This window comes from Schistocerca nitens, chromosome 4, assembly GCF_023898315.1.
Source record: "Schistocerca nitens isolate TAMUIC-IGC-003100 chromosome 4, iqSchNite1.1, whole genome shotgun sequence".
Classification (NCBI taxonomy): domain Eukaryota; kingdom Metazoa; phylum Arthropoda; class Insecta; order Orthoptera; family Acrididae; genus Schistocerca; species Schistocerca nitens.
This window is the reverse complement of record NC_064617.1, coordinates 66,409,279-66,427,255: the sequence shown is the minus strand read 5'-3', so window position 1 is coordinate 66,427,255 and position 17,977 is coordinate 66,409,279.

Sequence of the window (17,977 nt, the reverse complement as noted above, 5' to 3'; positions counted from 1 at the left end):
TACTCCGGATATTACCTTTACATCTGTCGATTTAGTTCCATTAAGAGCGACGTGTTGAGTTCTGTCTGCAAGAAAGTCTTGAATCCAATCGCAGGTCTGCTCCGATACTCCGTAGGCTCGTATTTTTTTCATTTATCGGCAATGCGCGACGATGTCAAATGCCTGACTGAAATCAAGGAACACGGCATCAGCCTGAGCGCCGTTGTGCAGTGCGCTGTGGATTTCATGGAGGAACAGAGCGAGCTGAGTTTCGCAGGATCTCTGTTTGCGGAATCCATGTTGATTTTTATAGAGGAGATGTTCATTTTCCAAAAACGTCATAATTCTTGAGGATAAGACATGTTCAATAATTCTACAACAGATTGACATCAACGATATTGGTCTATAATTGTGTGGATCTGTCTTACGGCCTATCTTAAAAACGGGAATGACCTGCGCTTTTTTCCATTCATTAGGTACCTTTCGTTGCTCAAGCGAACTACGATAAATTGCTGCTAGAAGGGGAGCAAGTTCTTTCGCATAATCTTTGCAGAATCTTTTAGGTATCTCATCTGGTTCTGACGCCTTTCCACTACTAAGCGATTGTAGCTGCTTTTCAGTTCCACGATCGCTTATCTCAGCATCTGCCATTTCGACGTACGCTCGACGATTGAAAGGAGGGACAGTGTTAGGATCTTCCGCGGTGAAACAACTTCGGAAGACTGAATTCGGCCTTCTCTCTGTTATGTTCGGTTTCGGTGCCGGTGTGGTCGCTGAGAGAATGAGTAGATGACTTTGACCCACTGATTTTAGATGCGACCAAAATCTCTTAGGGTTATTATTCACGTCGGTTGACAACTTCTTAATTTCAGAATCATTGAACGCCTCTCTCATTGTTCTGCTCACGCTCATTTTCGCTTCGTTCAGCTTTTGTTTTGTCAGCTAGGTTTTTAGTTCTCTTGAATCTGAGATGAAGTGCTCTTTGTTTACGTAGCGCTTTTCTAACACGGCTATTAAACCATGGCGGATGTTTCCTATCTCTTAAAACCTTACTCGGAACATAGTGTATGGCATATTGAACGATGCCTTTGAATTTTTTCCATTTGTTCTCCACATCTTTGTCCTCATCACCGAATATTCGATGCTGACTGCCGAGGTATTCTGAAATTTGTATCCTGTCACCCTTGCTGAGCAAATATATATTCGTACCTTTCTTAACTTTCCTTGTAGGACCCGTCGTCACAGATGCTGCACAGTCTTATGATCAATGATACCTTCCGCTACGTTAACTGGTTTGATAAGTTCAGGTCTGTCTGTTACTAGGAGGTCTAAGACGTACCCTCTCGAGTTGTTTCTCTAAGTATCAGCTCAAGATAATTTTCGCACAAGACGTCCAGAACAATGCCACACGAATCCCTGTCTCTGGCACCAGTTTTGATGGCATAACACTCCCAATCTATACCTGGTAAGTTGAAGTCACCCCGTATTACAACGGCATGATCAGGAAAATTACTAATGATGTTCTGCAAGTTCTGTCTGAAGCGCTCTACAACAGCAGATGCTGACCCAGGTAGTCTATAGATGCATCCGATCACCATTTTTGACAGTTCTTTGATATTCAGTTTCATCCAGATTTATTCACATTCGGAATGCGTGATAACCTCGCTGGATTTTATCGAATTTTTTACTGCAATAAACACGCCGCCACCATCGGCGACTAACCTATCCTTACGATAAACTTTCCAATCTGAACTTAGAATTCCGTTGTCACTGACGTCTGGTTTCAACCAGCTTTCTGTTCCCAATAGTATCGGTATACTATCAGCATACCCTCGGGTTGGGTGTGTGTGTTGTCCTTAGCGTAAGTTAAAGTTAGATTAAGTAGTGTGTAAGGCTAGCGACCGATGACCTTAGAGGTTTGGTCCCATAGAAACTTACCACTTCTCAGCATAATGATTCCTTGATGCACCATTGACACGCACATCAACAGTCTTTCTCGCCTGACCACTGTTAAGTAAATGTATGGCCGAGGATGCTTATCAACGTACTACCATTAGGACTGTTTCTGGTTGCAATCAATGTGTTGCACTGGAAGAATTGTTGGCTGAACGCCTTTGGGTGCAGTTGAACTAGTGTAATCTTGTGCTCGCGATTCTAACAGAAGTGATACGTAAGTGGTCGCAGCGTATTCTTAGATTCATCATATAAAGCTGGTTCTTGAAACTTCGTAAGCAGGCTTTCTCAGGATAGTTTTGCGTCTACCTACCTGCTAACTCAGTTCCTTCAGCTTCTCCATGACCCTCTCTTATGGGTCAGACATACTGTGTTGTCCTCTTCACTATACGTTCAGTGTCCCCCGTTAGTCCTATTTGAAAGAGATGTCACAGACTTCTAGGATGGTCGTCTCAGGGTGTGTCCGATCAAGCAATCCAGTATTTGGTTGTACTATAAATTTCATTTCTCCCAAATTCGATTCAGTCTGATCTATCTATGGAATATTTGTCTTCTTCCTGTAGGGCCAGATTTCAAAAACTCCCCTTCCTTTCTTGTCTGAAGTTTTTTTGTAATCTTTTTGATCCAGGGAAATACCTTCAGAAAAGACTTGTTAAAGATGATACTTGATATCATCAAATTTTTCTCTTCCAGACATGTTTATCTAGCAGTTGCAAATTCTCGCCTACATCAAACCTACTTCGGTCATTATTACTTATTCTGCTGCCCATATAAAAAACCGATCTATAGATACATTCCTACGGGCCAGACACAAAGCAGCAGTTAATTGTTTGGCTCCAGAATGAGATTTTCATTCTGCAGCGGAGTGTGCGCTGATGTGAAACTTCCTGGCAGATTAAAACTGTGTGCCGGACCGAGACTCGACCTCGGGACCTTTGCCTTTCGCGGGCATGTGCTCTACCATCTGAGCTATGACTCACGACCCGTCCTCACAGATTCAATTCTGCCAGTACCTCGTCTCCTACTTTCTAAACATCCCCCAGGCTGTGGCCAAGCCATGTCTCCGCAATATCCTTTGTTCCAGGAGTTCTAGTTCTGGAAGGTTCGCAGAAGAGCTTCTGTGAAGTTTGGAAAGTAGGAGACGAGGTACTGGCAGAACTGAAGGTGTGAGGACGGGACGTGAGTCGTGCTTGGGTAGCTCAGATGGTAGAGCACCTGCCCGCGAAGGGCAAAGGTCCTGAGTTCGAGTCTCGGTCCGGCACACAGTTTTAGTCTGCCAGGAAGTTTCAATTGTTTGGCTGTTCCTGCACGTGTATCTCAGCAGCGTAGCATTTCCAAGCGTCTTTAAGGAATCGAGGAAAAGTTAAAGATGATTGTTAAACAACTGTTTGTTCGATATTTGTAATCTGTAAAAATAACTGAAAACGTGGAATCGTTGTTTATGATGTCAATGGCAGTCGAGACACAACTCACCAAACAGCTGCTTATCTGGATAAGACAAACGTGGAATCAATGTCTCACTGTCCATATCCACGTGATGTGTCGCCTAATGTTTCGTGCAGCCTAACCAAAAATTTGACGACAGCTGCTTAATCCGTGAAAACCCATTAGAGTGGATAACTTGAATTGACTTAATTCCTTTGGCCCCTATGGGGGCAAAGGGCATCCAGGAGAACTCGCCATCCGTCTCTGTCTTTTGCCATTTGCCTCAATTCTGCCCAGGTCTTACCAACTCTTTTTGCTTCCCATTCCACTGTCCTCTTCCATGTGCCTCTTGGTCTTCCTCTCTTCCTTGTTCCCTGGGTATTCCTTTCCAATGCTTTTTTCTCGATGGCTCCATCTGGTTTTTTCAAGGTGTGCCCCAACCAGCCCCACTTTCTCTCTCGTATCTGGTCTTCTGTAGGTATCTGGTTTGTTATTCGCCAGAGCTCCTCATTACATATTTTTTCTGGCCACCAGATATTCATGATGCGTCGAAGACATCTATTTATGAAGCTTTCTAACTGGGTTGTTATCTTTTTATCCATTTTCCAGCTTTCACTGGCGTACAGAAGGACAGCCTTCACATTTGTATTAAAAATACAGATTTTTGTTTTGTATGTGATATTTCTATTTTTCCATATTGGATGCAATTGTATGAAGGCAGCATTTGCCTTTTTAATGTGGTTTTTTACGTCATCTCCAGCTCCACCATCTTCCGCCACTATACTACCCAGATACAGGAATGAGTTGTCTCCACTCGCTGCTCACCTATTAACAGGGGCACCTCCATGTTCCCTGAATTTACTCTCATTTCCTTTGTTTTGCCTGTATTTATCTTGAGGCCAGCAGTCTCTGCTTTTTCTTTCAGCAAGTTTAATTTAGCTTGCATATCAGTCAGCCTTGGAGCTAATGAAACTATGTCGTCTCCAAAATCCAAATCCTCCAGACGTTCGTGGATCCCCCACTGGATTCCTCGTCTCCTGCCTGCTGTGACTCTTCTCATAACAGAGTCTAGAATGAGTAGAAAAAGTGTTGGTGACAAAATGCAACCCTGCCGGACTCCAGTTGTTACTTTTATGGGTTCTGTCATATTTTCCTTGTGGAGTACGCAGCATTCGTAGCCATCCTATAGATCTTTTATGATGTTTAAGATCTTCTGTGGTATGCCATACTTCCGCAACATCTGCCAGAGCACTTTATGTTTCACAGAATCGAAGGCCTTTTGAAAATCAATGAATGCCAGGTACCTGGTTGCTTGGAATTCTTTGCTTTGCTCTAAGATGATCCTAAGAGTGTTAATAAGATCAACACAGCTGCGTTGTGCCCTAAAACCGGCCTGTTCTTTACGCAGTCGCTCTTCAAGGGATTCTTTAATTCTGTTTAAAATAATTCTGGTGAAGACCTTACTGGGCACTGGCAACAATGTAATACCACGCCAGTTGTTACAGTCTGACAAATTTCCCTTTTTTGGGAGCTTTACCACCAAGCCATTTTTCCACTCCTTTGGAGATTTCTCTTCAAGCCAAATATGCTTCAGCAAAGGATGGAGCATTTTAACAGTAGTTTCAATATCGGCTTTTAAGAGCTCTGGTGCTATGTTGTCTAGGCCTGGAGCCTTTGTATTTTTTAGTGTTTTCAAGGCAATCCTAATTTCGTCCATTGTGGGGCACTGCAAATTTATATCTTGATCTTCTTCGACTTCCTCTGGAACATCTCTTACCTGTTCCTCTTGGTTGTCTTCACAATTTAACAGTACCCTGAAGTGCTCCTCCCATCTCTGTAGCTGTGCCTGTTGAGTTGTAAGCATCACACCATTCTTGTTCTTAACTGGTCCTTCACGTCTGAAGTTCTTCATTGACAACCGTTTGGTAATGTTGTAGAGCTCTTTCATATTTCCTTGTCTTGCTGCCTCTTCTGCTAATTTTGCTTGCTCATCTATCCACTTCCTTTTATCTCGACGTAGCAATGTTTTCACTTTTTTGTTCGCCTCCATGTATTATTTATGCGCTTCGCTCTTCTGCGCTCTTGTCTTACAAAAATTTAACTTAAGTTTTAGTTCTTTCCTGTGGATGATTTCATTCCACGTAGCATCGGAGATCCATTCTTCCTTTGATGTGCCTTAAATCCTAAGATTTTTTCTCCCACATCTAAATAACTGTTGTTGATTTTTTGCCAGCATGTTTCAATTCCCTCTTCCATAAAGTTTTCTTCAGAGATGACCTGGAATCTGTTTTGTAGTTCAAGGGCAAATGTTTCTTTTATCTGTTGGTCTTTTAATATTGCTACCTCTATTTTCTTGCACCTATGATTGTTCTTGGTTCTATTTGCCACGATCTTCAGTCTGAATTCCGCCAAAACTATGTGGTGGTCACTTCCAACGTCTGCCCCTCTTCTATTTCTGACATCTAACAGAGAGTGTCGGAACTTCCGGCTTATGACTATGTGGTCTATTTGATTTTCGGTAACGTGGTCTGGAGAAACCCACGTTACCTTATGGCACTTACGATGTGGAAACAATGTGCCTCCAATGACTAGGTCATGTTCAGTGCATGTATCTATCAACAGTTCACCATTTACATTCCTGATCCCCATGCCATGCACGCCCATGATATGTTCAAGACCTTCATTTTCTGAACCAACTTTTGCGTTCAAGTCACCCATTAAAATTTTTATGTCCCTAAGGACTCCGTTAAGCTCTGTATAAAATGCATCTTTTAATTCTGTGCATAGCATTGAATTACAGTGACATATCGCACATTTGTTTTAAGGCGTGCGGTTATTATCCGTTCTGAGGCTGGTTTCCACTCCAGTAAGCTCTTCTTGCTGCTTTTAGATAGTAAGAGCCCTACACCATTCCTATGCATCGCGTCATCACCTGTCTGACCCGTATATAGCAACACTCCACCATTTTGTGTTTGGAATTCCCCAGATTCTGGCCACCTTACTTCACTTAGTCCCAATATATCTATCCGATAGTTCTCCATCTCTTTTTCAACCTGTCTTAGCCTCCCTGCCTCTCTCAACGTCCTTACATTCCAAAAACCGATACGGGTTTTCCTTTTCAGGCCAAAGGTCATATCCTTAAGATCCATCCGGCTGTTTCTCCTTTTCGTTTCTGTGATATGTGTTTTTTGGTGGTGCGGGTTATCAGCCCACAGCCCCCGAGTGTCCTGGTGGGGCTGCCACCTCATGGCCTGGACACCTGCCAAGGTTTTATTTCAGGGCCTTACCCCTTAGATAGCTTGTCTTCACCACGACTACAGAACGCTATCCATCCCTTCGCAGTAAGGCCTATGTGCATCAACGTTGTCCTGGTTTCCAACGATCTTCCGCTGTCCACATTAGGGGACTGTGTCTGCTGCCACACAATCACAAGGAGGAAAAGGAAAGGAAGGGAATGTATAGTATGGGACAGAACAGAATAGTATAGGACAGGACACTAGACGGGACGTTGTGAGACACACTTTGTCTGGATCGTCTATGGAGACCTGTCCGGCTTGGGAGGTCCTGCTGGTAGTTACACCACCGCCGGCATAGCCCTCCACTTCATTGGATCACACAAACCCCCTCGCCCACACGGACAGTGTTTCGCTAAGGCGGTGTCTCCTAAGGGGGAGAGTGGATAAAGACTTACAGAATTTGTACAAACACATGCTGTAGTGTACAAATTTTGAAGACTAATATTTTCCCAAATAAATAAACAGTAAGTGAACAAGATTTCCGTTCTTTCATTGGATGGCCGTTGTACGTACCCCATTGGGTAGTAGCACATTTTTCTGACGCTAATAAGAGAAACTTATCTATGAACGAGGGCCGTTCAATAAGTAATGCAACACATTTTTTATCAGAAAGTAGGTTCGTTTTATTCAGGATTACAATACACCACATTATTCTGCATTCTTTTGTCTAGGAAATCCCATTTTTCAACAGAATCTCCGTCCATTGAGACGGCCTTATGCCACCTTACTGGGAAGGCCGGTACGCCCGCATGCTACCAGTCTACTGGTCGACGTCTGAGCCAACGTTTTGTTGCGTCAACAACCTCCCCATCATCCACTTAATGCTTCCCACGGAATGAATCCTTCATCGGGCCAAACGTTTGGAAGATGGAAGCTGCGAGATCCGGGCTGTAGGGTGGATGACGGAGAACAGTCCAGTGATGTTTTGTGAGCTCCTCACGGGTGCACTGACTTGAATGAGGCCTTGCGTTGTCTTGGAGAAGGAGAAGTTCGTTTGCATTTCTCTGGAGACGACCACGCTGAAGTCGATTCTTCAGTTTCCTGTGGGTGGACCAATACATTTCCGAGTTGATCGTTTCGACACGAGGGAGGACAACAAGCAGAATAGCCTGACTTTACCAGCTTAGGGTGCGACCTTTACTTTTCTTCGGAGGAGAGGTGGTGTGGAGCCACCCCATGGATTGCCGTTTTGTTTCCGGTTCGAAGTGATGAACCATGTTTGATCGTCTGTGAGGATGTTCGACAAAAATTATTACAATCAGCCCTGCAACGAGCAAGCGCTTGTGCACAGAAGGTCCTTTGTTGCTGTTTGCGGTCTTCCGTTAGGGGGCAAGGAACCTAGCGGGCATAATCAATTTGAGTGCCTCAACAGGTGGATGGGTGTGTCACCTCTATCAACAGAGACATACGGTTGTGAAGCGAGATGTTTGTTTGCAATCCGTCGATCACATCGAATGAGTGTGTCTGCACGTTACAACATCGCAGGAGCCAGCTGTGTGCGGCTCGCTGGTACGCGGGAAATCTGTCACGTTTGTGTGACTTAGTTCCGATGATGACAGACGCCTCGCCCAACGAATCACCGTGCTTTTGCTCACAGCCAGATCTCCTTAGTCATTCTCCAGGCGCCTATGAATACCTGCGGCGCTCTGATTTCCGTCAAAAGAAACCAGTCGCCGTTTCTATATCGTCGTATTCAAAGTTTTTGGTAAAAGCCGTGTTTTCTAGCGCTGGACTGACTTAATTCCATATTACATTTTTTTCAGGCTTTCAGGCGTGTTTTCAGTCTGAGCAGCGTTTGGCCTTCATACGGAATGCATCAGTGGTTTTCTGTGGGACTATCTGCAGTAACTAGTCGCTTTCCATTTTATAAGAGGCAGTCAAAAGAAGATGAGACACGTGGAAAAAAATTAAGTAACCCATTTATTTTTTCAAAAGTAATACCATAATTTTGTCCGAAGAAGGTTTCACTTGTGACACCGAAAACTGTTACAAATTAATTGTGTTCGCGACTGAGGGCTGTGTTTTTCAAAATTTTGTAATACCATAACAGTTAATACGAGGGTTGTCCAGAAACTAAGTTCCGATCGGCCGCAAAATGGAAACCATTGGGAAAATCCGGTAAAGGTTTGCACAGATGTGTTGGGCAGTGTCTCTAGTATGCCCGTCAATCGTGTCGCGTCGCTCTTTTCAGTTTTGAGTGAACAGTGAGCACGTGAAGATGCGTAGGGAATAGCGTGTCATGCCAAGTATGAGGGCATGGTTAGAGATTTCGTCTGTGACGTGCAGCCCACATAACACAACTGTCGAGCGGTTCCTGCATCATGGCAATTCTCGGCAGCACACAGCAGGGGCAATGAAGACGCTCCTGCAGCGTTTCCGATGAAAAGTGATCACTCACAATACATTCCGTAATAAGCTCCCCCTGAGTCTCATCTCTGCTCACGAGAACCGCTGGCTATGAAGACAAAATTTTTCCACAGACAACGAGCTGCAGACCAGTGCAGGTAACTGGCCGAAAGCACAGGCTGCTGCTTTCTATGATGAGGATATTGAAAAGGTGATACAACACTTCGACAAAACTGGAAGTTGGGCCGGCGACTATGTAGAGAAGTAGGTGGAAGGCCTACCTAACTGTTGCAAATAAAACGATTCTGGTTTGATTTCCATTTTGCGACCGATCGCAATTTACTTTCTGGACAGTGCTCGTACATTTATTCTACTGTAAGACAAAACGGTCAATGTCTTCATGGAAAAATGTTTGTAGTTGGCTTCGTCCGAAGCAAATCGACGGGCACGAATGTCTCTCTTCAGGGCGGGCCCACAAATGTCTGCGACTGTTTCGACTGTCTCATTTTTATCTAACTGTCCCTTATACTGCCTGATTCAGTAAATAGTTTTACGGGGTCTTGAAGGCATATGGGATGAAATCTCTATGTTTTTTGAGGATATGTGGTACTGTATTTGCAAATAGTTCACTGGAGGACACATGTATCCACTGTTCGTGAACCTTCATGCTTGATCATTGAATGATAATTGGAATTATTGTCAAGTTCTTCCTTAATTACTTTTGCCCCGAAATGATTTCTCAATTGTATGACTTTCATGTTCAATCTACTTGTGTTCGTTTACCCTTTACTCAAGTCAGTAGCCGATACGTTCTCTGCATATTGGGAATATGCTACCTTCAGCAGAATTAACAGTGTTACAACCTGGTTTCAGCAGATAGCGTATTTTTCTTCTCTGTATTCAAGTTTCAGCCAATATGAGGTAGGTTTTAGGTGCAGAGAAATTCGTGACACACGTTGCGACCCCGAATACATCGATAGCTGGTTGTTTTGCGATTCATGCTTCTTTCTGTTAGGTGTCAGGCAATACAGGATGCAATTTACGCCTGCATCGCACACGTTTGCAAGAGAAAGCACAGCTTCACTTATAAGTTGTGTTAGAGTGGCTGAACGACTTGATCATACTGTTGCATTCTTTGGCACATGTTTAAGCCTCCTTCAAACGTCTCGTAGCACTTTGGAGGGATGCTTACAGTATTCATATCGAGTTGTAGCTCATTTATACGACAAAATTTTGAATAAGAATGGAAATGTTTTCTGGTCATTAGTACAGCAGTCATAATTGTTACGCTCCCAGGTTAAAGTATGACAGGTGTGGTGTCACCGCCAGACACCACACTTGCTAGGTGGTAGCCTTTAAATCGGCCGCGGTCCGTTAGTATACGTCGGACCCACGTGTCGCCACTATCAGTGATTGCAGACCGAGCGCCGCCACACGGCAGGTCTAGAGAGACGTCCTAGCACTCGCCCCAGTTGTACAGCCGACTTTGCTAGCGATGGTTCACTGACAAATTACGCTCTCATTTGCCGAGACGATAGTTAGCATAGCCTTCAGCTACGTCATTTGCTACGACCTAGCAAGGCGCCTTTATCATTTGCTATTTATCTTGTGATGCATGTACCGTCAAGAGCGATGGTCACCAATTATGGATTAAAGTTAAGTATTCCAGAAGCTACGTACATTTTATACTAGTCTCATTTCCGTGTCCTGTTCCAGACCTCACGCCAGCCTGCGTGAGCTTAACGCGTGCCTTTCGGCTACCGGTCATAGTGGATTGGCTGTCTGGCCAGTCCACAACAGTTGGCGACGAGAATTTTGCGTTCGTATTGATACTGCCCTGATTTACTTGTGTCATGGTTTCGCCACAATCTCCAGATGTACTGTCCCAATTTTATCGCTTGCAGAATTAGCAGACTCAGGCCTTATTGGATGCCATTGGACAGCTCGTCCAGGGTCAACGTGCGATGCAAAACGATGCGGCAGCCGCCGCTCCACCGCTACCGCAGTCACAACACGCTGTTGCACCAACTTTTCGTCCTTTTGATGCGGCACTGGAAAGCTGGACAGAGTGGTCACGCCAATTTGTATTCCATCTCGCCGTCTACAGAATTCAAGGTAATGAGCGGCAGCCTTTTCTCCTTTCCGCCGTAGGCATCCAAACGTACCGTGTGATAGTGAAATTATTTCCCCAACGCGATGTAGCAACTCTGTCCTACGACGAAATTTTGTCTGCATTAGATGCATATTTCTAAGAATCAGTCAATGTAGTTGCAAAAAGGTATACCTTCTTTCATACAAAACGTATGTCAGGTCAGACTAATAGAGAGTGGGTTGCAACCTTGCAAGGCCTTACTAGGGATTGTGCTTTTGAGTGTGAATGTGGACTCCCTTATTCAGATACTATGGTACGTGATGCAATTGCACAGAACGTTTCTCATGTTCGTATAAGGGAACAGATTTTGAAACTAGTCCATCCCTCCCTTCAACAAGTGATGGACATATTGGATCGACAGGACACACTTGACTTTGCTCAGAAATCATTTGAAACTTCACCAGCCATGTGTCACATTAACCAGCCCGCCGGGCGCGCTGCACGGAACAGTAAACAGCCCTCGCGCCCGTCCGCGCAGCTGCCGCCAAGCTCTCAGCCATGTGTGCCGCGCAAGCAAGCAAATGCAGTGCTAAAATCATGCCCGCGGTGTGCTACTAGACATTAGTGTGACAATTGCCCGTCACGCCAGGCTATTTGCTTTTTCTGTAATAAAAAAGGCCATGTTCAAAGTGTTTGCCAGAAAAAGTTCAGATCGGACACTCACAACCATTCTAGGCCCTTTACTTCGCGCCGGAATCGGAATCGAACCAAGAATACTCAGGCTCGTGAACCTTCGCCCATGGAAATTCATGTAGTTCATTCCACTCCGCCCAGTGCCACTCTCTCTCTCAGTGACTGTGTTCGTCCCACAAAAAGTGTGCGTCGACATCGCTGGAAATCCCGTCAAGTCGCAAGTGATTCTGTCCCAGTGTCAGTTCATGTTGCATGAGACAGTCGCTCTTGTCGTCAGCAGGACAATAAACTTTTTGTGGATTTGGACATTAATGGCACAGTAATACCATTCCAGCTCGATACCGGAGCTGCAGTTTCACTGATCAATCACGACACGTACAAACAGCTGGGCACACCTCCGTTGCGTGCCGCAAATGTTAAGCTAACTACATATTTAGGTCACGGGCTCCCTGTGTCAGGACAGTGCAGCCTTCTTGCAACATACAAGGGACAAACAAAACTTGTGTCATTTTATGTCCTTTGTTCTTCTTCTGCAGTGAACTTGCTTGGTTTCGATTTATTTCAGTTGTTTAACTTGTCTATAGTAAATCAGGTCCTATCAGTGAACCAGACTGTGCCTTCAGTGTTTCTCGTCTCTGTGAAGAATTTACAGACATTTTTGTACCGGGCCTCGGTTGCGCTAAGAACTATAAAGCACATTTGGAACTGAAAGTAAACGCGCAACCGAAATTTTTCAGAGCGCGCAATGTTCCCCACGCATTGCGTAATGAGGTCGCAAAAACATTACACGATTTGGAATCACAAGGTGTGATTGAATGTGTACAGGCTTCTCTCTGGGCATCACCCTTAGTAATTTTGCAGAAACCTTCCGGAAAATTGAGACTTTGTGTGGACTTCAAGGCAACAGTGAATCCCCAACTCGTGATTGCAACTTTTCCTTTACCCCGCCCGGAAGATCTTTTTGACAAACTGTGCCCGGGTAACTATTTTCCGAAGTTGGACCTAGCAGATGCATACTTGCAAATACCGGTGGACGAAGAGTGGTTAACACGCATCTTGGTTTGTATCAATTCAAACGACTGCCATTCTGGTGTGCATCCGCCCCTGCATTGTGTCAGCAATATTTGCAAACTGTTTGTGCCTCGGTCCCTACTGCAGCAAACTATGGACGATATTGTGATCTCCGGAAAGACGGAAGAAGAGTATTTAGCCAATCTTCGAACATTATTTCAGGTGTTGCGACAAAATGGTATTCGCTTGCGGAAGGACAAATGTGTGTTTTTTGCTCGTGACTTACCCTACCTGGGACATGTACTCAATGCCCAAGGCATACATCCCAGTCCCGAGCACCTCCGTGCCATACAAGACTTGCCTTCGCTGCAGAATATGAAGCAGCTACAGAGTGTGCTGGGAAAAATCAATTATTATCATCGCTATGTGCGTCACGCCGCTTCCATTTCAGCTCCGCTTCATCGCTTACGCCGTAAAGGTGTTCCGTTCGTCTAGACGACGGAATGCGAACGCGCCTTTCGCCAGTTGAAATCGGCGTTGCTTTCCAATACTTGCCTTACGCCATTCGATCCCCAGAAACCCCTTTTGTTGATGGTAGATGCATCGGATTTCGGGATCGGTGCTGTGCTTGCGCACAAAGATGGTTCGCACGATCGCCCTATTGCCTTTGCGTCCAAATTGCTCTCGTCTGCGCACAGATCGAGAAGGAAGCTTTGGCTCTCGTATTTGGTGTTACTAAGTTTCATGATTTCTTGTATGGTCGTCTCTTTACCATCATCACAGACCACAAACCTTTGACGTCGCTTTTTCATCCGAACAAGCCTGTACCTCCGCCACAGCTGCTGACCCTGTCCTTGCTACCGTTTTGCGTTTTGTTGCTACGCACTGGCCCTTGTCAAAGTCACAGATCGAGGATCCGTTGGTTCGCCGATTTTTTGCTCACAAGGAGAGACTTTTTGTACGACGTGGTGTTTTACTGTTGCGTTCTGATAATGATCAGGGTCGTGGTCCCACGTTCGTTACAGTCCTCTGTCTTACGGCTTCTCCACCAAGGACATTGGGGTGTAGTGAGAACGAAACAACTTGCTCGTCAGCACTGTACTTGGTTCGGAATCGATGCTGCGATTACGAATATGTGCTCTTCTTGCATGGCGTGTGCCGAACAACAATCCGCACCACCACGGAAATTCCTTGCATGGCCAAAAGCCACTTCCCCTTGGCAACGCTTACACATCGATTTTGCTGGTCCATTCTGGAATGCTCGATGGTTGGTTCTGGTAGATTCATTCAGTAATTTTCTTTTTGTTGTCCGGATGTCTTCCACGACGTCATATGCCACCATCCAAGCGTTATCTGCTATCTTTTGCATTGAAGGTCTTCCACAGACTATTGTTTCCGACAATGGCCCACAATTTATGTCCGCAGAATTTCAGTCATTCTGCAAGGCCAATGGAATTCAACATCTGACATCCGCGCCGTTTTCGCCACAGTCAAACGGTGCCACTGAACGATTGGTCCGGACTTTCAAGTCACAGATGTTGAAGTTGAAAGAGTCGCATTCGCGGGAGGACGCGTTATTGCTCTTTTTGTCTTCGTATCGCTCTCAGCCCCGAGATGGTCGCTCGCCGGCTGAGTTGCTCCACGGTCTTCCTCATCGAATCTTGATGTCTTTGCTACATCCGCCGCATCTGGTTCCTGTGCAGCGGCAGACACCTGCTTTTGCTCCAGGCGACGTTGTCTGCTATCGTAACTATCGAGGTTCACGGCGTTGGCTCGAAGGGCGCATTCTTCGCTGCCTCGGCCGCGCTATGTATCTGGTTTTGGGGGGCCTCTGGTGAGGTGCGTCGGCATCTCAATCAGCTGCGCCTCTGTCGTCGCACGGGTTCTGCCGCTCCCCGCCAGCTTTCAGCGACGGTGCCGTCCGGTCAGCGCCCTGGGGACCCATCTACTGGCTCGCCTCAGCCCCAGGTGTTACCGACGATGCCTTCCATTTTGCCCCATGGCGACGCGCCGCCGCCGCCGCCACCGCCTGTTCTCCCGCCGGCGACGCCCGCAGTGGACGCGTCGCTGCAGCCGCCAGGCGCCTCCCTGGGTCACGCGCCTCCGATCGCTTCCCGTGCCCCGTTGTCCTCCGCCATGGACCTCTTGCCCGCTCCGGACCACATGGCGTCTTCGCCCGTCGGGTGCCCCGACCCGATGGAGGTCAACCCTCCGGCCCCTCCTGTCTCTATACGGGCGCATCCACCGCATGTTGGCGTGCACCCTGGAGTAGGTTTTCAGGCGTTTCCTAGCTCCCCTCGGACCGAATGGCAGGGTGCGGGTGGCACAGACTCGCCTGTTGTTAGGCTCCCCACCTCGTCGCATACGTCAACACGGGGTCCTCCCCACGGCGGGCGGAAGCCTTATAACACAACCGTTCGCCGATTTGCGGGGGAGGAATGTGGTGTCACCACCCGACACCACACTTGCTAGGTGGTGTAAGTAGGCTGTTTAGGTTTTTTTATAGGTAACGCCACCTCTGTATGAAAATCACTGGCTGTGTGCTGTGTGCAGTCTGTGGCTGCTTTACATTGTTGTAATACTCGCCATTGTAGTGTTAGGCAGCTGGCTGGGAACAGCGCGTAGCGTTGCGCAGTTGGAGGTGAGCCGCCAGCAGTGGTGGATTTGGGGAGAAGATGGCGGAGTTTTGTAATTTGTCATGAACTGCTATATATATTATGACTATTAAGGTAAATACATTGTTTGTTCTCTATTAAAATCTTTCATTTGCTAACTATGCCTATCAGTAGTTAGTGCCTTCCGTAGTTTGAATCTTTTATTTAGCTGGCAGTAGTGGTGCTCGCTGTATTGCAGTAGTTCGAGTAACCAAGATTTTCGTGAGGTAAGTGATTTGTGAAAGGTATAGGTTAATGTTAGTCAGGGCCATTCTTTTGTAGAGATTTTTGAAAGTCAGATTGCGTTGCGCTAAAAATATTGTGTGTCAGTTTAAGCACAGTCGTGTAAAATTGTTCTAAGGGGACGTTTCAGTGATAGCCTTTAAATCGGCCGCGGTCCGTTAGTATACGTTGGACCCGCGTGTCGCCACTATCAGTGATTGCAGACCGAGCGCCGCCACACGGCAGGTCTAGAGAGACGTCCTAGCACTCGCCCCAGTTGTACAGCCGACTTTGCTAGCGATGGTTCACTGACAAATTACGCTCTCATTTGCCGAGACGATAGCTAGCATAGCCTTCAGCTACGTCATTTGCTACGACCTAGCAAGGTGCCTTTATCATTTGCTATTTATCTTGTGATACATGTACCGTCAAGAGCGATGGTCACCAATTATGGATTAAAGTTTAGTATTCCGTGTCCTGTTCCAGACCTCACGCCAGCCTGTGTGAGCTTAACGCGTGCCTTTCGGCTACCGCTCATAGTGGATTTGCTGTCTGGCCAGTCCACAACAACAGGTAACTCTTTCGACTGGCTACGTGTATTACTTCAGTTATTTGCTTTTCCGTGTAGATATTTTCACCTCAACGTTACTAGTGTTCCCAGTATATTCTACAATGTATTATATATTTTTGATCTGGTGTGTCCTCACTCTTTTTGCGCTCTAGCGCTCCTTACTACGAGAACTACCTATTTCAGGATGCCGTGACGAAGGGTCCATTAACCTTTATTCTCTTCTGTAACGGACTACCGTAGACTCCGTTCTTCTCCTACTCCCTTTAGTACGTCTTCATTTCGCTCTTCACCTCTCTGCTTGAATTGCAACTATCTTTCGATAATATCGCACTTCAGTTGCTTACAGCGGACTAAGTTTCATTCCCACACACCGCTGTGCTTCAAAAGTACAACGTCAGATATTTCTTCGTCAGTTCCATGTCTATAACCGACTGAGTCGAGCTTCCTTCCCCTGTTCCAGCCTTTTTCGACCACCTCAGCACAATCGCTTTCTCTAGATAGATTTCTTTAACTTTTTCCCCTACAGTGTCGTTTCGTACGATGATGTTAAAGAAGTCAATACCTTCCAACTAGTATTACCACTTTCATTCCTGCTGCATAATCCATATACAGGACGGGAAAATGAAACTGGCGTGCACAATATTTACTGCACGTTAAGGCGGCAGCCCAGCTTACAGCATCCACACTGGGAACGGATGATGTAAGTCAGGTTGCCTGCCTCTAGGTGCATTAAATATTTGCCACGCCAGTTTTATCTTTCCAGCCATGTATAGGTCTCTCTGTTCGTTCAAGCAGATTTTTTAGGGGTTCTGTAGATACTTACCGAAAAAGGATGTCGTCTGTGAACCTGATAATTGAAATCAGTTCCCCTTGCACTTTTAACCCTTTTCCAAAATTCTCTATCATTTCTTTTATGGCTTTTTCGATGTACGAATTGAACAGTAATAATAGGCTGGAACCCTGTGTTACACCAATTTGAGGTAGCCTTGCCCCTTAGTTCTGGGAAAACAGAAAGAAAGAGATACAGGCAAAACGCATGCACACAGACTCATTCTCAAACTCACACACACAACACAGGAAAAAGAGTGAGGAAAGCACACACACACACACACACACACACACACACAATATAGCGCGCGCGCGCGCACACACACACACACACACACACACACACACACACACACAGAAAAAATTGAGGGAAAAATTTGGGAGGTGGTGGTAAAGAAGCAGGGAGGGAGGGTGGAAATGAAATGATAGTTTACTGGCATCGAAGTCACTGGGAAAGGAACAATGTCCCCTGAGGATTATAACAAGCCAATGATTCGCAGATTAATTTTTGTTTCCCACTCACGTAGCATTTTCTACGATGTCCGTCCCTTATAGCAGAAACAGCGAGCAACCCCATATGTTTGCAAGTCTTCAGTCACCTTCAGTCACAATGATAATGATTATCTGCACTATTATTGTGGGATGCCACCATATTTTCTCTTAATTACGAATGTTGCGCTCTTTAGGTGACATCTACGAGGGCTATTCCGAAAGTAAGGTCCGATAGGTCGCGAAATGGAAACCACGGTAAAAATCAAAAATGTTTTATTTGAAACAGTTAGATACACCTTGCAGCTACTTATCTCCATAGTCGCCGACCCGACTTAGACGTGTATCGTAGCGTTGCACCAACTTTCCCATACCCTCGCTATAGAAGGCAGCCGCCAGTGCTCTCCGCCAATTCTCT